Below are 23521 nucleotides of genomic sequence, written 5' to 3' on the forward strand. Positions count from 1 at the left end.
GTGCTGTTTAAAGCGCTGGCGCCTAGAACACTGCCAGTGTCTTCTGAGGGGATTCCTTACTGAAATAAGGCCCAGGATTTCCTGGGGCAGGCAGCACTGTGTTGATATCGTGTGCGAATTGGTATGGTGTCAGCTATTGCGTCTTGGACGGCGCTAATGAGGGTTTCAACGGCCTCATCAATTTGAGCTGTCTCGTTAATCGCATGGGTTGGTGGGATGCGACTGTCAAGCGTTTCCTTGAACAATGTCCAATTCGCGTGCCTGTAGTCTAAAATCCTGCGTTGGTCCATATGCTGCAGTGTTTCTTCAATGTACATTATAACAGGTTGGTGATTTAAGGGTAGGTCGTTTTCAACAGCGACGTTGACTGTCGATGTAATGCCCTTGATGAGGGTCATGTCTATCACGTCTGGCCTGTGACCCTCCGGTAGGGAATGCGAGTCGGTTCGGCCAGTTGCCTCAGTTTAAATCTGTTTGAGTGTACTCTGCCCTAGTTGTTCTACTTTTCCGTAACAAATATCAACGCTGTTTCTCTCCTGCTACAGATAATATTGGCTTCCTCTACTATTCGTGTTGTAGTTAAATTGTGTCTGTTTACAAGCTATGTGTCATTTTGTGAACATAACGTACAATATGTAGAATGCCTCACCCGATATATAGACTAAACATTTCGCCCTCCACCCTGTACTCCCGAAGATATTTTTGTTCCTCATGAAAACATCCTGCTGCCAAGACCCATCCCGCAGATCGGAATGAGGGACTATTTTACCCACACAATAGAAACAGGTAACATGTGTTGTTTCTCCAGGCTTTTAGCAGTTCGCATTGCCAACAGAGCACGACCATATTAGCTAATGTTACAAGGAAAGATCAGTCATCCAGACTGTTGCCCCTGCAACTAATTGGAATGCTGCTGTCTCTCTTCAGGAGCCATATATTCTACCCTTTCGGCAGATATCTTTCCTATGTGGTTCCACCTGTGGTTCGGCTTCCTATACCGTTGAAGCATTCGATATAGGAGAAATAGCTACCCGAAACTCTACAGCACCGTCACTTCTAACAACAATGAAATATCCCTCGCCAATATAGCGGCTCTATCATGGTATTCCTAGAAAACACGCACTTGAATAGTCCGTGCAGATTAGTATTAAGTTCACTGTGGACAAATGACTGTCGTCTTGATACCAGAAATAGTGTTTATGTGTGTGCTGTAAGTAATACCAGCAGGAACGTAAACAACTCAGAAAATGACTCTGTTATCTCTTAAATCTAAGAGCCCACTTCCATGGACCACTATGATCGAGGCTGCTGTCTGGACTAAAGCTATTGTTACACATCCCCATCTCTACAGGTTCTTCAGTCACAGAGTTCTAGTAAGTTTGTATAATAGACATGATTTTATGTCTACTTGTGATGCTGTGCTAAGCAACCTCGAAGTTTTCTAAAAAGCGATTTTCAGCGCATCATTGGTGTTCTGCTCAATACCTGGAAACTGAAAGAATTTATAGTTCCCTCCGCAATGTAAAAGATTCTTGCACATTCAGGGGATGCTGCAGAGGTTTCGCTGGGAAGCCATTACACACCTACACAAAGACCCGATCCGTCGCGATGCGGGCCGGCTGGTGTGGCCGAGCGGTTCCAGATGCTTCAGTCTGGAACCGCGTGACCGCTACGGTCTCAGGTTCGAATCCTGCCTCGGGCATGGATGTGTGTGATGTCTTTAGGTTAGTTTGGTTTAAGTAGTTCTAAGTACTAGGGGACTGCTGACCTCAGATGTTGAGTCCCATAGTGCTCAGAGCCATTTGAACCATTGTCCACACGCGATTTCCATATTCCTGGAGCCCTGGCGAAAGATATTCGTGAACGCTATTTTCAACGCACAAACAGGTGCACGCCTGGGTACAGTCATGGTTCCGAAGGCAAGAAGGAAAAACGTCTAATAGCACGAGTCAAAACTGTACAGTGGACCGTTCCCGGCATATCGAGACAGTGGTTTACATTTCCGCCATATTGCTGCTCCCATTGCTCGGGACGACATGAGAATATGGAATCGATGGGTTCAGAAGTGAAATACTCAACGTCATCCAGGGCCTCCATGGCCCCCCACATGAAGTGCACTAGAGGACAGATGACATTGTTCTCTGCGCCGTGCAGAACTGTACAAGCGCGTCATGTACCGTGCACTAGGAAATGGGCTCGGTTGTAGCTATTTGATGTGGCTTCCCTCGACAGGGAAGGAGAGATACGTGGGTCGACAGCGGTGCGCTGGACACGGGTGCACCACGACGTCGGCTTTCCAGGCGAGCCTCGCATCTGGATCCTGCATCTCGATGGATATCTAACGATGGAAGCAGTGAAGGGAACGAATCCTATCAAAATGCATTCGACATCATTTTAGGTGAAGGTATGTGTTACCATTGGGTCAATAGCACGATCACCTGTTGTTCGAGTAGCGAGTAATTTGGAGAGCAGTTGTTACGTTTCAAGACACGCAGCCGAGCCCTATCGTGTAGGTCTCCATGATAATATGTTTCAATGAGATAATGCAAGACCACGTGTCGCCCCTGTTGTCCTGAGCCACCTCGAGGCAGAGGATGCTTGAGTGGTGTACAGGCCAGCATGTTCTTCTGATCTGCCACACATTTCAAACAACTGATCATAGGTTACCACCAGGTCTCAGCCACTAACATTAATGGACTCTTGACATACCCGGTGGTTAAAATTAAAGTGCAGCTACTCACAGAGGTCTAGTGTGGGCTGCAATTATGGTATGGCGGCGAAACTTTGTAGATATCCTAAGGAGTTAATGCGGAAAAAAACTAGTCCCTATTTCGGCCATCAGGCAAAAATAAGGCACCGTACAGCATCTAGTCGACGTCTCTGGAGCTCACACTGATCAAATTGTTTAAATGGCTGTCAGTAATAACATCCGCATTATGTATTTCTCGCTTGTTTGACCTTTTCTGCCCACATCACGTTCCTGACCGATTACATATCGAAACACTTCTACACGTCTTTCTTGCAGTCACAGCACCAGATTTGTACCAGGTGGCTAATGTGAAACTAATTTTTTCAGCGTAAATAGGTTACGCATTAACGCATTACAATGTATACCAAGTTTCGCTGCCATATGATAATTACAGCCCGCATTGTACCTCTGCACTTAAATTATAAGCACTCAGTACATATGAAGCAACATGGAATGGCAAATCTGTGCCTTCGTTCAAGTGGAATTCGGCTCAGAGGCCAGCTACGTTTGAGCAGCTCTGTCTTCTAAATTTCGCACCTTGTATACTCCCACATGACCCACAAATATAATCATGTATTCTTCCTCCATATACACAATAAGTAAAATTTCATTAATTGCTATCTTTCCTTTGTGTTGCATTTATATTGGCCAGCAGTATATTTGCCTGGATGTCCTTGGCGTCGAATAGGAAATAGACTTTATAGGACGAAATTCTGGGTTAAAAAAATGGCTCTGAGCACTACGCGACTTAACATCTGTGGTCATCAGTCCCCTAGAACTTAGAACTACTTAAACCTAACTAACCTAAGAACAAGACACACATCCATGTCCGAGGCAGGATTCGAACCTGCGACCGTAGCAGTCGCGCTGTTCCGGACTGAGCGCCTAGAAACGCTAGACCACCGCGGCCGGCAAATTTTGGGTTAATGAATCTGTCTTTACTCGCACATTTGTTATGTGGCTTTTTCATTTAGTGTAGGCCGGAAAAATTAGTGACAAATTAACTTACTGCTGTCCATATCGAAGAAATAAGTATTACATGGCACTAGCGTTTATGTAGAGAGCAATAATAATAATAATAATAATAATAAGTACACACATACATATCCATCCAACGATCACAGGCCCTGCAAAACACGTGTTGCTACTACAAACTGCCTACATTCATTTGCGTTCTGTGCTCGGTTGCTCCAGGTGACTTCAATCCTCAGGGCTATCAAGTTCTCCGCCAGGTCGTCCATCCAACGCTGCCATGGACGACTAAAGGTGTCTGGTGTTTGGTATCCCCTCAAGTACCTTTTGCGCCTTTCTTCTGGCATACGGGCTACACAGCCCGCCCACTGGATTCTTCTGATCTTCAGCGTCTGTAGGATTGTTGGTTGCTGCGTCAACAGGTAGAATTCGTCGTTCTTCCTCCTTTTTTATTCTCCTTTATGCAAGTTCGGTCCCCAGCCATTCTTCATTACTCTTCTTTCAAATGCAGACAGATTTTTCTTTTCTCCATTTAGTCATGCTCCAGGTTTCTAAACTGTAGATTACTGCTGGAAGATGTCACTGTGTTATAGATTCTCATCTTAGTGTTCGCCTATTGATTTTGAGCTGAATGAATAATAATAATAATAATAATAATAATAAAGCTGGGAAGTCACTTCGCTTATGGTTCAAATGGCTCTGAGCACTATGGGACTCAACTTCTGAGGTCATTAGTCCCCTAGAACTTAGAACTAGTTAAACCTAACTAACCTAAGGACATCACACACATCACACACATCCGAGGCAGGATTCGAACCTGCGACCGTAGCAGTCGCGCGGTTCCGGACTGAGCGCCTAGAACCGCTAGACCACCGCGGCCGGCACTTCGCTTATAGATACCTCTGTAGCCATCACTCATAGTTTGTGAACCAACTGCAATTACAAGATGACCAAGTGCAGGTGTCTGGCATATTGCGAAACGCGTATTAGCTTAAATAAAAATACATTACAAGGAGGCTGGTTCCTGTATTTATTAAAATAAAATAAAGGGAATTTGTTGTTTAAATCATTATCAGTTTATTAGTAACATTAAAAATGAACAAGCCTTAAGAAACAATAATAATAGTAGTAATAATAATGAATACAGCAAATGATGTTTCGATCAGAGTCCAATCCAATCGTTTACCTACGAATGTGCTAATAAATAATTTATACGAGGACTGAGAATGTACAGTTAATTACCGGCAAGTTAATAGGAACTTAAAATAACAGCACTGCAAACATAAAGGAAAGAAAAAAACAAAAAGAACATTATACGCTCACATAAATTCCAATATCTTGCTAATACTATTATTTCTGCAAGTGACGCAAAAAAAAAAAATTAGAAGCCGTCTCGGATCGCGGTTGAGCCGGAGCTGTAAATCCAATTCTTTACCTTTGTCGGTTACAGAAGTGGTGCCATAGAGAAAGAATAATACTAAAGTCTCTCTGCAAAAGCAGAGCGTCGTATCTACCGCAGTCGGTAGCCACCAACAGTCGATTTGCGCCTCTTCGTGCCATCTAGTGGCAAGGTTCTGAACTAACTCGCCAAACCTCGTCTACCACACAGTTCACGGAGGTGCCGCTAGATGGCCGGCAACTGCACACCGCTACAGTGGCCGTTCGGTGGCAGCGCTGCATTTGAATTTTGTTCGTGTGAATCCTCGTGTTTTTCAGCGTTCAGAAGTGGATGACAGCGTACAGCTACGGTTATAAAATCCTTTTAGGTACCTTTACTAGAGATTACCGACCTAACGACATAAATGTCCTATATATTAGTTCTTAGCAGTCGCCAACAGCATGCTTCGAAATTTACGACGTAGTGTACAAAAAGAGTAGTAATGTAACTGTATAACTCAAGCAAGATATGCAGTTGATTACATTCATGGGTTACTAACTGAAACTCTTCCTAAAAATTCATTTGTTTAATTGTAAACGAAAGTAACAACGCAATTCCAAAGTGACGGGGAAGAAACATGCTGTGTGCGAAATAAATTTCATGGCCTAGCCTGTTTTATCATTTAAGCGTAACTAGTCATCTTCTGAATAACATATTTGGTTTTCCAGTTCCAATGGACCTTTGTGTGACATTTATGACTCTGAGATAATGCTGACATAGTTCTCGTTTCGTTTCAGGTAAGTCCCTTGCGTCGAGTTGAAAGAGTACTTAGAGACGGGAAGTGCAAAGGAGCCGCCGTTAAGGTAAGTGTTTCTCTATAATTTGATACTGTATCCGTAGTCGTACTTGGCTGCCGCGTGCCGGTTTTGACTTGCAGCTGTTTTGCGGCGAGTCCAAGGCGCTCATGAGATACAAGGGTAGCTTCTCGGACAGTATGTTAATAATTTTAGCACCAGTATTCATTTACGTCATATGATATCCGTGGTCGTGCTTTAGCTGTAGTTTCCAGGTAGTCACTTCGTATTATTACGTTTGTTCATTAGCAACTCCTCGCAACTGCTGTTGCACTTCATTAATATATACCGAATAGCCAACATTGTTTACTTCTTATGGTTATTAATGAACTGTATGATAACCGTGGCTGAACATCGGCCACAAGTGATTTAGATAACCAGCTGCTGATCGTTTGAATTATGTGAAGGAAGAAAGTAAATAATAATAATAGTGATAGTAATAAGCCGCGAACGAAGAGCTGGAAGCATGCTCTTACAATGGCTGCCATAAACTTTGAACTTCACTTACACGTACCGCTTCTGCATAACAGTGAGATGATTAACTTTTCAAAATAAATGTATTGTACGTCAGTTTCTTTTGATTTCTTATAGAGTAGCTACATTTTCGTTCTTAATTAAAGTATTTACGAACATTGTGCATATGCTAAACTTCATAATCTGGATCTACAGGTTAAGGTAAAATAAATGCATAAATAAATAAATAATGTTCCCACTCACAATTTATTTTTCTTTCCGTTACCTGCTTTGGAGGCTTAAACGTCCATGATAGGTCAGTGCACGTAAATTAGTATGACATGATGCTATTCTATGTCTGACGTTTGGATATCCTGTGGCATTGTCTGGTAGTTGAAGACACTATTGTAGTACAAGGCACAAAGATTTGTGGAGGTATTTTATTGCAAACATGAGCCGTAACACAAATGCAAATACCTTCAATGATCGCAGGTCCCTTTTCCTATCGTGTTTAGATCACATACAACATCCCATACACTGAAGTGAGCAAACAGAGCTTTAAAAGCTAATAAGTGCAACGAGGACAAAAGCAATAATGCTGTCAATAGTGGAAAATGTATATAACTTTTTGATTAATGTTGTAGTATGACACTGATATTGTGATTGATGAAGGGAGAGAGAGAGACACACACACACACACACAGAGAGAGAGAGAGAGAGAGAGAGAGAGAGAGAGAGAGAGAGAGAGAGCATCGTTTAGGCTTTACAGGCTACGACAGAGCTGGGAGTTGTTTGACACACGATTTCAATTTCATTTCTGCAATAGAAAATTTTGGAAATTTGTGGGATGTTCCGATGGCACCAAACTGCTGAGGTCAACGGTCCCTAGGCTTACTCAGTACTTAATCTAACTTAAACTAAGTTACGCTAAGGAGAACACACACACAGCCATACCCGAGGGAGGACTCGAACCTCCGACGGGAGAAGCCTCGCGAACGGTGGCAAGGCGCCTAGACCGCATGGTCACCTCGCGCGGCATTTCTGAAATAGACTTACGGCTTTTGTCAGCATATATTATTTCGCAGTTTCTATTACAGGTGTCTAGGGATTGTAGAGGTGGCTAGGTAATAAAGATCCTATGTCCAGAAACGTGTCGTTCCGATGTAAATAAGTTTGAAGATCATATCACTTTCAAATCTCCCGCTTCACGGTACGCACACAGCGAAGGTAATGAACTCTGTCGTGTGTGCTCCAAAGCGGCCAATGAAGTAAGCAGTGTTTCGAGGACACGTTGTCGGGTTCTCTTCTATGTGACGAAAGGCACCCTCTTCAAAGCCGAGTGCACGGCGTGTCCTTGGGGCACCATTGTCAATCCTCCTGCTTGCGAATGAGCCAGTTTTTCGCTGCTTTTATTGTTGTCGGACGAAAATGTTGTATGATGTCCTACTTACAACGGGGACTCGCGAAGGTTCCTCTCTTCCCAGTTTGTGTGCGTAAGGTGAAGCAGGAGACTTGGGAGTGATCTGAGCTACAAACGAATTTTATACATTACCCGGCATATGTTCCTTATCAAAATTTCGTCTAATAAATACCCTCTAATAGGAATTGTTGAACACCTTGTATAATGCTTTGTTCTCCTCTTGTTATGAATAATGTATGATGAGTGGAATTTGGTTGTGAGGGTACAGATGTCGGGGTGAATTGAGTGGTGTTGAAGTTAGTAGCTTATACAGCAGAGAGTTATTGTAATAAAATTTACATCTATAACATGACATATCTAAGAAATGATTGAGGTAATCATGGATGATGTTGTAGATAAAAGAAACATAGATATACTCTTAATGCTGACAGGGAGACAAACCGTTCCTGTGTAGGTGGATCTGCTGGATTTTCAGGCAATTGTTTATTTGGAAACTATCATGTAAACATCAAAATAACGACCTAACTAATTAACCCAGTTGATGTGAAGAAGGAGAGGTTGGGATGGCAGCCTGTGTGCGTGCGTATTGCTGTCTGCTTTTAGAAGCAGAGGTGATGCTGTTCTAAATGTTGTAATTTTTGCCATGTGGTATGGACTCAGGTTGATTTCTTTATTGTTCATACACTCGAAATGTTTCAGGGATGTCTACTTTTTCTTTTTTTCCCTGTAGGTCGGATTTGTAGAATGCTAATACTTATATGATTAAAAGGTATTTTGTTTCATGCCTGTCTTATCTCTACCATTTCTCCGATATAACGCGGAGCATATGTAAGTTTTAATATAAACACTAACTGGCATATAAGCCATTAACTTTAGCGCCTATTAATACAGTAAAACATGAACACCCTCACAACAGGGAGTCCCTTATTATTACTTATGAATTCCAGAAGTATAACAAAGATATTTATAAGACCATTAAAATAGTGCCATAAGCCATGAACCTACTGCAAAAAAGTAGGAATCCTGCGAGCTTTCTCACAATCAAAACTGTGCGCTCTCTCGCTCTCTCTCTGTCCCTCTCCCTCTTCATCTCCCCCCCCCCCTCTCTCTCTCTCTCTCTCTCTCTCTCTCTATCTTTCTCACTGTTTCTCTCAGCCCTCTCCTTACACACACGCACATACACACACACACACACACACACACACACACACACACACACACACACACAAACTACACTTAAACACAAACTGTACCTACTAATTTCAAATACGCTATCTTTGTTTACTTAAGCGTATACAAAGAGTATGAGAGGTTGTATGTGATGTAAAGTCGACAAGAAACGAAGCCCGTAACCAGTGCAAGTGTTTACATATATTTATTTCACCGTTCATTCCTCCTGTCAAAGATCTCTACCAAACTGTGAGCCTTGTGCTAAAATAGTGGTTCGGTCTTTATCTTGTTCTACCAGATTGTGCCACAGGTTACTGGACAATCGTGTGTACAATACGTACATGCCTTACTAATTAAGACATATCCACCTGCTGGTGGAGGTGTAATACTCCGAAACTCGTAGTGGAAATAAATATAAATTTCGATTAATTACATTTACGGTTAGTTTCAATTAACATCCATAATCGACAGTGTAAAGCCTAAACCAAAATTTTCACATTTGAAACTGAAGTTGGAATTAGTCACTACATGGTTGTATTCCGTGGTTAGTATTTCCCGTAATGGGATGCTTTCCCGCAAAGTCTTCGGGTATAATCTCGTTACTGGTTGACAGGACAGCTAAATTGATGGAACAGTTACTAGTGGAAATAACTGCACTAACTGCGCATTTATTGCAAGATTTCTCCGTTTGTAATAGAGAGTTGGCAAAAAATGTAGCAGGTTGTCTGTTACCTAGGAAGTTAGAGTGAATGTAAAAATATTCGGACACTTCGCTGCTTCTGCTCTGAAGCAAATTTACAAAACGAGTCAGTGCTAACAAGATCGTAGCCTGACGATTCCAGATGTTGGTGTTCTTGTAGTTGTCTTCATTCCACAGACTGGATGATGCAGCTCTCCGCGCTAGTCCGTCAGTGTAAGCCTAGTGAATTCTGGGTATTTACAATAGCGGAAACCAGAATACAGGCAGAGTCCCTCCGAAAGTAATACACAATGCCTGAAGCGTGAATGTCTTTCTTTTATTTTTTGTGTATTAATGTGCAACATGCTCCACTACAGTATTTCTAATACTACATATATGTATTTCTGTGTATGTGTGGTTGGAGGGGGGGGGGGGGGGGGAAGGTAACGTAATGTTTGTATTGTATGATGATTGCTAACACCTCGGGAATAGCACCAGTGGGACCGCCAAACTTAACGTCCCCACCCAATGGACGGATCAACATCAACAGTGTTAGGTGCCCCCTCTTCATGAGACACGACTTACAAACTTCGTATATAAATCAGGACATTGTCGCGAAGTCTGGTAATCAGGAACTTTAAGCCACCAACTCTCCTCCCCTTACCGGCCAAATAATGACTGAAAATTTCCTCTACTACCAGGTTTCAAATCGGCATACTTCTTGGTCGAGAGTCACTGCAGAAGCGTGAGTTAGTGACCTTTTTTTAATCTCATTTTGTTCGTTATTGCTAGTTCCATTTTTTTGGGGCGGACATCACATGACATACATTCAATTTCATCGTTGATCCGTTCATTCAGTTATTATTATTATTATTATTATTATTATTATTATTATTATTATTACAGAGGACAGCTAACCCTCTGATCGACCTCGCTGAGCTACCGTGCCGGCGTGACCTCGGCCACGGAGGGGGGTAAGCGTATGTGTATCGGATTTATTGTGGAAGTAATGTGTGCCTCCGCAGCGTAGCAGTAGCGTTTCTGTCGACCATGCAGCAAGCCCGTGTTCGATTCCCGGCAGGCGACTGGGTATTGTATGTGCGTCATCATCAGTTTCATCATTGACCCGCAAGTCGCCAAATTGGCGTCAACTAAAAAAGACTTGCAATACGGGGCCTCCCGGTCAACCGTACCACATCATCATTTCCATTTTTAAAGAAAGTAGTAGGTACATACATAATGCAAACAGTCAGGAGGGAAGTGCATAGTTTCTTTCGGAAGACGAGTATCAAAATAAGGCGTTTGCTTCTCATGGATAGAAATTAGTATAAAGGCACTCAATATCCTGTTGTGTTATTGCTTTGATAGTACTTCGTCAAATCTTTGTTCTTCCTGATTACCTCAAAAATTCTCCTTGGAATTGATTTTTTAGGGTTTTTAGTTCTTGCAGGGTGTCTGATTGTCTTCCATTGCGATAAGCACGCCTCACTAGGTTTTCCACGGGGGTTAAAATCCAAGCTACATGCAGTCCAGGGCAAGGTATCGATATCTTTACATTCAAACCCCGTTTTTGTTGTGCAGAAATCTACACAGCTGCATTAACCTGTTAAAATATTAGACTTTCGTCCCCTTGGTTTTCATATATTCTGTTCCATTCTGTCTCTAGCATCTCAGTGTACAGATTAGAGCTCATTCTACTGTTCACCCAGGCAATGCTTGAGTTACCTTTAGTGCAGAATGTTGCCCAAATCATTGAACTTCCATCACTAAAATTTGTGCTCATTCTTACTTGCCACTCTGTTCTCAGATCATGCCTGTCTCATAGAAATCCATCCGAACCACATAAATCCACGGCTAACCGACCGCTTTCCACGATGTGGGGCCGGGGCTGTTCCTCAGAGTAACGTAGCTTGACATGGTACCACGGTACTTAAGCTTTTTATGTTTGACCGTGCCTTATTCTGGCATGTATTAGTTTATTTTATGCTTCTGAAGAAGGCTAGATTAGTCTACCTAAAACATGGGTAAAGACCAGTAACATTTCGCAACTGACGCGGATGTTTGACATATTAATTTATTACAGTTGCTGACAGGGCTGCAACATGTTAAAAATTCTTAACTTTACATCATTTTCGTCTTATGAAAAATGATTTTCACGCCTACTAGCAAATTTGTTCTATGTTCTTTCATTCGTTGTCGTTGTTATTCTCCTCTAGAGTTCAACTGTTCAGTAAAATGAAAGTGGCAAGAGTGCTTCAGGTGTGTACTATTACTGAATGTTACTTCTTCTTATTCTTTGTTTAAGGGTCTGAGACTTGTAAAATGTCTGCTGAGAAAATACGTGGTAATACGGATGCCCTTGCCCGACTTATCTATCGTTTTTAAATTTCCTACTTTTCTGATGAAGTGTAACTAAAGTCTTGGCATTGATCTAAGTATTCTACATTATGCTAACGTAAGCTGACACATTGCCTTCATGCTTATATATTACCTTTTTTTTAACTGAGTCAGATTTAACAAGTGAATACAATGAGAAATGTACAGGGTGGTAGTAATTACACTTTCGCTACTTGAGACAGTGTACATGAAAAGCTATTTACTTTATGGATACCTAACTTTACAGAAATGATGTTCAGACTGCCTGCTGCGAAGGATTTACGTTTTTAGTTTTGTTGATTACATGACTTGTCGTTAGGGGTAGGAACTAGTACGGCGACGTAAGGGTGAAACACAAGCAGCTGTGTGCATTACAGTTGCAGACAGTTATCGTGGGTCTGGACTGGGTAAGCAGGAGAGATCTTCTTTACGCACTGGGATTGAAGAATATGATTCGGAAGTTCGAATTAAGTGGCGATTTGTGAACTGCTGTTGGGAGAGGCCGAAGGCCAATTGCACGACAGATTGTTACCACGGCTGAGAATGCTGGAAGAGATGTGCGATTTTCAGTCCAGAAAAAAATCGAAGATAGGTCTAATCAGCGCATTATTTCACACAATGTGTGTATATACTTTACTTTTATATTTTACTCTCGATCACGGGGGCCCCGGTTCGATTCCCGGTCGGGTCGTAGATTTTCTCCTCTCGGGACTGTGTGTGTGTGTGTGTGTGTGTGTGTGTGTGTGTGTGTGTGTGTGTGTGTGTGTGTGTTGTAGTCATCATCATTGACGCGCAAGTCGTCGAAGTGGTTTCAAATAAAAAGACTTGCGCCAGGCAGCCGAACTCTCCTAAAGGGACCCCCGCCAAATATGCCACACACGTTTTTTTCATTTCAATTATTGTCACGTCCTCTCAAATTCTCAGCCTTCTCTGTATGATCAAGCTGGTGCAGTATTTATCCTCACTCAGGCTTTGGCGTCAAAATACATTTTTGCCATTACACTTTTGTGAATAAGCGTCAAAAATAGATGAAAATACACAGCTTTATTTTATTTGTGTAGCGTGTTTCATCATTAAATTATTACATGCTTCACTTGCTAGATAAGTAATCCAACATCTGAAATCTGCAGTCTATGGTGTTCCTAGCAGAGAAATTCGTCTTCTAACGAAGCACCATAGCAGAAATATCTAGGTGTCCCATTACATTTTATGTTCACTCTGTAAGCCATGCTCATAGCAAATTGCCTCAGTAGTTACAAATATTTCTGCAATGACAGCCTGAATTCTCGGATCTTGTACAGCTTGCCCGAGAGTTTTTAGCTGCTGTCACACAGCATAATGGACGTTGATTACATATGTCTAGGAAACTGTCGTATTTATTCATCCTTATCTGGAATACCCGCTTTCGTACTTTACTGCGATTACTTCTTTACACATCTAGGAGATGCGATAGAATAAAATTGTTCAGTGCATAGACAACGGTCGTAAAGCTTTTCGTGTTTTATTTTACTGAGATGTGTTCCGTCTTATGTTGTTCCCACTGTGATGTCAAATTTTGTTTGTAAAATAAGCGAGTCTGTTATTCCTGGACATACTTGGTACGTTTTCTTATTGCAAGTAATTTAACTAAAAATCTAGTAGTTACGGGGAAATGTAGTTTTATGCAATAGTTGTAGACACACCTTTTATTAATTAACTGGTTACAAGATATAAAATTATCATTAACAGGATGTATGTTATTTACTGCACAGTAATTGTTAGTTAACTTATGTCGCAGCCACCTGCGGTCGGAAGCAGTCAAACAGGGCACTAACTTCTTACTCTTGTACACTGCACTACGCCAACACTACAAGTGAACTGACTCTTCATTGTGGCGCATTGGCCTCAAGATTTCACGTTGAGAACTAATTGCAGCTCCTCAATTCCAAGTCGCCAAGAGTAAAGTAACAGCGATTTTAATCAGGCTATTCGTAGTGTTCTTCTAAAGTAAAGAGGAAGATGCCTCACGAAATTGAATCCCTTAATTAAATATCATATTTACTGTTTCTAAATAACCGTTAACACAAATATTGCATTTCATATAAAATGCTGCGGTTTCCGGAGAAAACTCCACTGTAAACGAAGTCATTCTCTCTGAGGATTTCTTTTTTTATTTCGTTTCGACCTTTAGGCTGTGTACCCATAGAGCCAACTCCATACAATTTCTTATCTTTGGTATTTAATTCCCGAAATTTCTAAACAGGTTTCTTAAACGGTTTAAATAAGTCGGATACAACATCTACTCGTAGGAATATAACGAGCTCAGCAATAACGGTTCAAAATTGGGCATCACGTGTGGTCAGATTGAGAGAGAGAGAGGAAGAGAGAGGCAGCCGGAAATCGTTAAATACAACATATCTCGATAGTTAATAGAGTTACATAAGTGATAAAAGTGTTAACAATTTACATGCTGCATATATCCTACATAATTCAGATGTAGTTATCGTATTAAATTGTGTAAGCTAACAAGTTATTTCCTTCTTATTTTAAAATTTGTTCATCGGTAAATCTTCGCCGATTTAGAATTGTGTTTAGGATTAGACTACTGCACATATTTTCTACGCCTAAATTATTTAAGTCACTGAACGGATAATTGCTCAACTGCTAAAAGAAGGAGACCAGCTGAGTTTATTTGTACTACCTGTTATATGCATGCCGGTTTTCTTATTTATATCACACATTTATCACAAATTTTTCGTTTTCTAGTATTTTAAATCGGTCTTATAGATGTTAGTCATCAGATTTTGCACACATCTTTTTTTTTATTATTATAGAAAAGGAAGACACGATGGAAACCACATGGTGGTAATACGGAGATGTCAATAATGAATCTAACCGAATTGAACTACACCTTAGAATACAAACAATAGGTAATATGTTCAGAGTTGATAACTGTTTTAATATGACTACAAAGTGAAACATGTAATATAAAAAGTAGTTAGCAACTTCAAGTGCATTGACGTCTGTGTGGTCGCCCTGGGAGAACCTAATAGGACAATAGTGCTGGTATGAATGAAACCATAATGAGCTACAAAATCACTATTAAACATCACCTTTCGCAATGTGCGTTTTACCGACGCAGTCATATACTAACAACTATAGCCTCACTCATGTTGGAAATTTCACTTGAGAGGATTCCAACAAATAAAACTTTATTTTGAAGAAAAACGGTTATAGTTGCCACAATTTTTGTTTAATGGCGCTTTCCGCTCTTTTAGGGCTTCATCAGATTTTTTACAAACAGAGAAGAAAGGAAAAAATGAGTAGTCAGACGTTTGGTCCTATCATATCTTGAAGGAAAATTATCGAAGGAGCGTCGACGAACCATTACAAAAGAAATTTGGGTTTGTAGTTACGCTGTAAAATATGCATGCGTCAAGGTCGAGCTAAACAGGGCGTGCGCCTGTACAACAAATATGAAATAATAGGAGAACATGTAAAGGCCGAGGAAGGAGTATAGCAGCAAAGGCAAAATGAAATGTGCAAACATCACCTTCGATACACATATAACGGCAATAAAAATTGACGAACACAGTTGAAGACATCAAGCGTGTAAACAGTTAAGCATTAGACTGAGCGCTCCGTGACGCTTAGCGGCGGAAAGTCACACGGATGGTGTGCAAGAGTATTTTTGAAATAAAAATATTTATTAAATGAATATAATAGGAATTAAAACTGAGACTACTGTACAAGACATTCTAAAGAAAAAAATACATTAAAATAATAAATAACCGTGATGTGATACGCTATATAAAAATTAAGAAGCAGAATACTACCAGAAAGCACCAGTAGGCCGCGTGCGAATAGCGACTGTCGACAGTTGATGTAGGCATTAATAAAAATACATCAAAAAGTAGACGGTGCAAACTATGCGAATTTAAATTCATAAAATAACTGTAGAAACGCTAATTGTAGAGATTCAACCACTTCTACGGTTCGAATAGAAATAGGTTAAAGCCTATAAAAATCTAACTATATAAAAATGAATAAAAAGAAGACATGCTATAAAAGCAATTAAACCATGTTAAAACGAAGATACTTCCAGGACAGTATCAGTAAACCATAGAAACATAAATGGTTGTAACTGAAATAGCTAAAACCAGCAGTAAAAACTTAATGCGTGAACAATAGTAGTGATCATAAAGTCGAAATAGTTCTGACTTTTACGAATACTAATGAGCTGATCGTTATGCAGTTGATCATTAACGGTGCATGTATGTTTAAGAATTTCCAATTCTTCAAGCAGATTAAGCAACTTGCCTTTTTGAGCGTAATGTAATATTTGGAGTTTTTAAAATAATTTCCTGATGCCTTCAGCTGCCATTCTCTTTATTTGATGCACGCTTGTACAATTCCAGCCTTAGGCCATTTTCAAGTATCTAAAACGGGAGCATTATGCAATAGGTCCATTATGAACTTAATAAAGGAACAAGTCGTTCTAAGAAATATTAGGCGGATCATAACCTACTTCATGGACGATTATTTGAAGATCTATTATGCCATTTACGTCCTCACACCTATAACTGCAAGTAGTTGCCACAAAATTACGTAAGGTCTTATTTATACCAATTATGAACGATATGTAACTTAATTAACAAATTCTGTAAAATAATTATAATCTTCATTGTATGAGCACATTAAAAACATCGACCTTGTTCACAGAATAGCTTTGCAACAACCACACAAAAGTAACGTGTTCCTGAAATAGCAAAAAACTGTTTCTAATCCATTTTGTGACAACTACATGCAATCATAGGAGCAAGGACGTACGTGGCAAAATATACCATTAAATAATCGTCCATAAGGTAAGTTATAGGCAGCCTAATATATCCTGGGTTATGACTTGTTCCTATATTAAATTCATATGTGATACTAATACATCCATTGTGTAATGCTTCCGTATTAAATACTTAAAAATGGCCTAAGGCCGAAATTGCACAATTTGCATCACATGAAGAAAATGGCACCTGAAGGCATCACGAAATGGATTTAAAAAAATCCTTTGTATCTATAGACCCTGATACTATGAAGATTAGAAAATCCGGAGATTCCCAGCTTGGGTGGTTGGCGACCCGTTGCTTTGAAATGCTCAGCAAAGGCGGAATGATACTTTACGTGGCCCTTGTCTTAAACATCCTGTCGGTGTGCTCTACGTAAAATATTTAACAGACATACTCTAATTTATACACTCTATAAGTAGCATATTTATTCTTCTAAGACCGCTCATTTTGAACATAATTGTGTTTAGTCCTGTTTTGAGTCGTGAAAGCTATTCGGGTATCAGAAAGTTTGAATAATTTAGCCATTTCGTATGGTACCTTTCCCAAAGCCGGAAGTTTAGAGTATTTCAAATTTGAGGACGAGAGATTTGTCAGCAATTTCTTATTGAGTTTTGACGACATTTTATTTTTATATAGCTTTTCATCGATCAGTTTATTGTAACCGTCATTGGCTGCAATAAATTTTAAATTTTGGACCTCTCTGTGAATAGACAGGGTACTGAGAGCAGTAGCGTAACGACGGTCGGTCATAGATGCCGATGACATGACGACTCGGGGATGATTGTATCACTGGTTGTGGGCTTACGAAAAATATCGAAACGAATTACGTTATTCAAAAGATGTAGATGTAAGTCAAGATAACCGAAGATTCCTTCTTGATTCATAATTTCATGGGTGACACACGTTTGGGGGTGCAAAGCGTTGAATCCAGCAGTTAACACTGGAATGTCGGAAGAGAAACATTAAAAACTATGACTGTCGTCAACAATACAGCGATGGCAAAGTGTTCTGATAAATTTGTTGAAGTTCCCAACAAAATATTTGCATTCTAAAAAGTTGACAGAGGCAACTGGCTAAACAGCATTAATCTAATTTGGAAACTATGATTATGGAAAGATTTGTAACTTCACGCATCTGGCGTAATGAGGTGCCCTAATATTTGTGAATTTTTTCGGCCTGTATCAAAGTGAAGCATAAAATACTTTTCCCACACGAGCACACTCGGAATGTATTCTTAGTACCGGATTAATATGTACAGAAAGAATAACCTGAAAAGCAACCCATACGCCTGAGGCTTCTTCTATTCAAATGGAGTTCATGTGTAGTTTCATACAGAAAGCTGCCATAAATTACATAGTGGTTCTGTTCCCTCGTGATGCCTTACTTCCATCGCGCAAAAGTGCTACGGTTTGAAACTATTTCTGCATTACCTGAAGTGCTGGGAGTAACTATAGACTCCTTGTATTAGGACGGCAGTTCTAGGAAAGCGATCCGTACAGTGCCGCCTATAGAATTTTAAGTCCGAAGCAGAAGTCACGCAAACACGTAAGAGAGTACGCTGTTCTATTCTTGTTCTTTCTCTGTTGCTCTGGTTTCAGCAATCGATAGCGCCATTTTAGCACCGAATTGTGAGAGTTCTGTCCCTAATCGCAAACACTCGTTACGGGAGCAAAGCCATAAAGTTCGAGTCCTGTAACCAGTATGAAATACAGTTTTAATTCATCCTGCATAAATAATTAAAAAAATATTTCTCACTGTTTGTGTCAATGATATCTCTTGTTGGGTGTGAAGCATCAAATACTTCAAAAATTTTTGAATATTTAACATGGTGGTAGTATCGGAACATAACGACAACCCAGTAGCAGAATTAAAAGTTTATTAACCCTTTACCATGGTTTCGACAGATATAAATTAGTCTTTTTCAGAAGGAAACATAGCTATTGAACAAATTATTAGAACAGAACTACCAGAAAAATATCCAAGATCGATACACAGTATATCAGATTTGTTTTTTGTTTTTTGTTTTTTGGAAGAGCAAACACTGGTTTTGGTAACAATAGGCTCTTGTCTAGTGCAGTGTGTATGTCAATCAGAAATATCAACAGTTAAAATGTATAACTGAAGGTAGGGCTGTAGGGCTTTGTCGTACAGTATTTAAATAAAACGCAAGTGCCGTTGGATCCAGCTGCGCGTTTAATATGGCACATACATAGCTAGTGATGCGAACTAAAAAGGGCAGGCACTACCAACTGGTAAACTGTATATACGTGGCGCTTAATGAGCGAACGAGAGTGTGCATAGCCGCACTGAGTAGCCAATGCCTGATTAAAATACAGATTCACGTAAGCAGTGCTAATTATCTGCAATAAAGCAGCACGAGAAAAACTTGTAAATAAATATGGAAAAGAAGCGAATGACTTCGTAAACTATTGAAATAGTCATTGGTAACAAAATGCGTAAAACCGTAATGAGCAGTACATGGGTACTTGAAAAAATAAGATACTTAAAAAGGATATGAGTAGATTAAATTACGATGGAAAATAGTGTGGGGAGGGGAGTGGAGGAGTATGATCTCCCACACTTTTTTCACTGTAATTTAAATCCCTTTTATCCTTTTAAGTATCTTGTTTTTCCACGTATGTACGTATTGCTCAGCACGGCGATTTTGCACATTTTGCTAAAATTCGGTAATACAGTTGTTTACAATGACATCTGCTTTGATTTCCTCAAAATGCTACTTGCATCCGATTTTAATTTGTTTATATTGCATGCTTTATAACTCTCGGCTACTTTTCGTGGTATGCTAGGTAATAGATTATAAGAATCACCACTCCCCTTTCCCCAACCACCTTTTTTTGATAATATTTTAGTCTGTTACTCTCCTTCTTGTAAGTTACTGTTCTTTCGAGTTAGTTACGTGCTGATTAATACGGCTCTACGTGTTTATTCCCGTTGTACATCATGTTAACATGTCGTACGAAGTGTATTGGCTTCATATGCTGTTACGTGGCACGGTCCCGTATTTATTTACAAATTTTTCTCGTGTTGCTTTAGGCACACACATGCAAATATTTAGCACGGCTTCCGTGAGCCTGCTTACTCTTCACATGTCATAGGACTTTAACACCTCCCTCCCCCTCCCTCCGGTTTTTCTTACTTTCATTAGTTTTACTATGCTTCAGTCTTAGTTATTAACTATTTTATTTGCTGAATCAGGCATTCGCTAGTCAGTGGGTCTACGCACACAGTCGTTCGCGCTGTAAGCACAACCTACCAAGTTTACCTATTGCTTGTGCGTGCTCATCTTAGTCAGTTAGCTCAGATTACTAGCCATGCATGCGCCATACTAAATGTCAGATGGGTCAATTATTACGTGTGTTACATTGAAAAAGTTGGACGACAAAGCCCTACTAATTTCAGATTGATCCATTGGCATTTGTGTTTTATTTTAAAGAGTTCATGTCAAAGCCCTGCAGCAAATAGTGTACTAGTTTCAGCTATACATTTTAACTGCTGATATTTGTGGTTGTCATGCACATTGTACTATACAGGAGCTTACTGGCTCAAACATCCGTTTTTGCCAATATGTGATTCTACAGGTGAGCATGCTCTTCTAAAGAAATGTTTTGTAAATTCTTGCGTATCGATTTTGGTTCCTTTTAAGTTGGCCATTTGTAACTCTGTTGTAATAATTTGTTCAGTAGGTCCATCCCCTTCTGAAAAAGACAAATTTATATTTGTCGAAAGCGTGGAAAGGGTTAATAGACCTTTAATTCAGCAACTGGTGAGCTGTTAGTTTCCAATACTATAAATAACATTTTAAATGTTTATTTGTTGTTAGATTCTATTCATTGCTGAGGAAAAAGCAGTGCTCTCACAGACTACCTAAATTGCGCACAGGTATTGTCACCTCAGGCGCCACCACCGATCACGCAGATCATCGGCCCGTTATTTGCGTGAATTACATGACCTGTGCGTAGACATCTAATCCCACGTACCTCCAAAAATCTGCAAGGAACTGTCGGATCCTGATATACAGAATCAGTAATATATTTCGTTCCAAAGGCGGTCAAACAAGCTATTAAGCAGGTAGCCATAATGTTTAGGATCATCAGTGTATATTGCTAGTACTGACGGAAGCCAGATTTTTATGCACAGTTTACAGAATTCCCTCGAATATGAGAAGATGGTTTGTAAGCTGAGAAACTAGCTGACATCTGGTATGCTTCAAATCATGTCGATTTTTAGGCTTTAGAATCAATTTTAATATATCTCCATCCACACTAGCACGAATCTGGAGTTAGGGACCTATGATTTGTCCTACTGGAAAATGTCGTGTACAGAAGTCCTGCTGACAAAATCCATGCCCACAGTTCAGCTGGAGAGGTAACTTGTTTCGGTGTTAGCCGGCAAAGTCGCAATGGCCCTGTGTCTACTGCACTCATTAGCGGTCGGTCAAGGTGGCCGAGCGGTTCTAAGCGCTACATTCTGGAACCACGCAAACACTACGGTCGCCGGTTCGAATCCTGCGTCGGGCATGGGTGTGTATGGTGTCCTTAGCTTAGTTAGGTTTAAGTAGTTCTTACGTTTTAGGGGACTGATGACCTCAGAAGTTAAGTCCCATAGTGCTCAGAGCCATTTGAACCATTTGACCATTAGTGGCGATGTTGTCGGATCGACACCCCTGTGTTTCTGATTCGTTGTGAAGTCTTAGAGACTGGAGACGCAGTGACGGAAGCAGTGCCCTCTTTTTTATTGAGAGTAGTGATCTAATTCCCCGTCCAGCTACACTAATTTAAGTTTGCACCGTCTCCCTTGAATAACATTATGTAAATGCCAGTGTGATTACGACCGCTTCAAATGAAATCTGCATTATATATATGAAAATGTTAAACTTTCATAAATATTACTGCGCATGATTTCTGGTGACAGGAAAATTTGATCCTTTATTAAGTTTGTGATTCATGACAAGAGTATATATACCCAGCCAGAGGGGGATGTAAGCCGCCAGTGATGTTACTGACTATTCCCTCTACTGAGCCCTTCCGCGGTGGTCTAGCGGTTCTAGGCGCGCAGTCCGGAACCGCGCGACTGCTACGGTCGCAGGTTCGAATCCTGCCTCGGCCATGGATGTGTGTGATGTCCTTAGGTTAGTTAGGTTTAAGTAGTTCTAAGTTCTAGGGGACTGATGACCACAGATGTTAAGTCCCATAGTGCTCAGAGCCATTTTCTACTGAGCAGATTCGAAAGACGAGCGCTGCGTGTGTCTTGATCTTGGCTTTTAGCAATCAAAGCGGCACAAACTGTGTCATCATTTCTGAGTAAGGGCTGTTTCAAGCAGATGAGACGCAGATTTGTTATTGGACAGTATCCAGTTGAGAATTATGTCGTTAAACAAACAGAAATCATTTTTAAATCCATAACATCTACACCGTCATCCAGAGGAAAAACGGCAAAAGATGTGCGGGGTGGAGGTCAAGAGACTCGGAAGAAAATTTACATTTCAGTTACAAAAAATAATATCGTATTATTTTTTAAACGTAAGTTTCAGTCATTTTAGTTTTTAACATTCTATGTGTGACAAATTATGTTATAGGTCTTCATATTGAGGGTGTACCGTAAGTACCAAGATCACTTATATGAGGCTGCGTGTAAACTGCGCGCAGGCCCTAGCGCAGATCAGACGCACTGAACGAGTGTGCGCCCAGGCGGCTCAGGCCGTCATCTACCGTGTTCGTATCTGGATCTGCTACTGCTTGTAGTTGCTATGGTCTTCTGTCCGAAGGTTGGGCTCGTGTAGTTCTCTTCGCTAGTATATTCTGTGTGAACCTCTTCGTGTTGCTTGTAGCAGAGGGGAAAATCCACTCCCGTGACTTTCATGCTGAAAAAGCCCTTGAAGGTATATAAGAATACTCCATACCGTTTTGTGGACTTGTTTTTCATTAAAAACATTACTTTCCTTGCTCAAAAACAAAACGGTTGCTTTAATTTTGACATAATTTTTTATTTCTGTAATATTTTCAATAGATGCGAAGAAAGTGTGTGGTTAAAATTTTTGGAAATTTGTTGTAAGGTCTTATGGGACCAAACGGCTGAGATCATCGGTCCCTAAGCTTACGCACTACTTAATCTAACTTAAACTAACTTATGCTAAGGACGATACACACACCTATGCGCGAGGGAGGACTCGAACCACCGACGGGGGAAGCCGTTCGGACCATGACAAGACGCCCCAGACCGAGCGGCTACCGGGCGCGGTTGTGCGGTTAAAAATTATGTTTCTTGTATGCGTGACAGTGAGGCATGGTAGGCCGCGGTGGTCTCGCGGTTCTAGGCGCGCAGTCCGGAACCGTGCGAGTGCTACGGTCGCAGGTTCGAATCCTGCCTCGGGCATGGAAGTGTGTGATGTCCTTAGGTTAGTTAGGTTTAAGTAGTTCTAAGTTCTAGGGGACTAATGACCACAGCAGTTGAGTCCCATAGTGCTCAGAGCCATTGTGGCATGGTAGACTCTTAAATTATTTATCTTTTCATAATCCGTAACAGTCATTGAGAAATGACGCTATTTATGAAGCTAGTGCACTTGATTCACTGATGCTGTGTGATAATGTGTAGCTTACTGTTCTCTACATTGTAAACCATTCACTACTGCA

Source organism: Schistocerca gregaria, chromosome X (assembly GCF_023897955.1).
Source record: "Schistocerca gregaria isolate iqSchGreg1 chromosome X, iqSchGreg1.2, whole genome shotgun sequence".
NCBI classification, from domain to species: domain Eukaryota; kingdom Metazoa; phylum Arthropoda; class Insecta; order Orthoptera; family Acrididae; genus Schistocerca; species Schistocerca gregaria.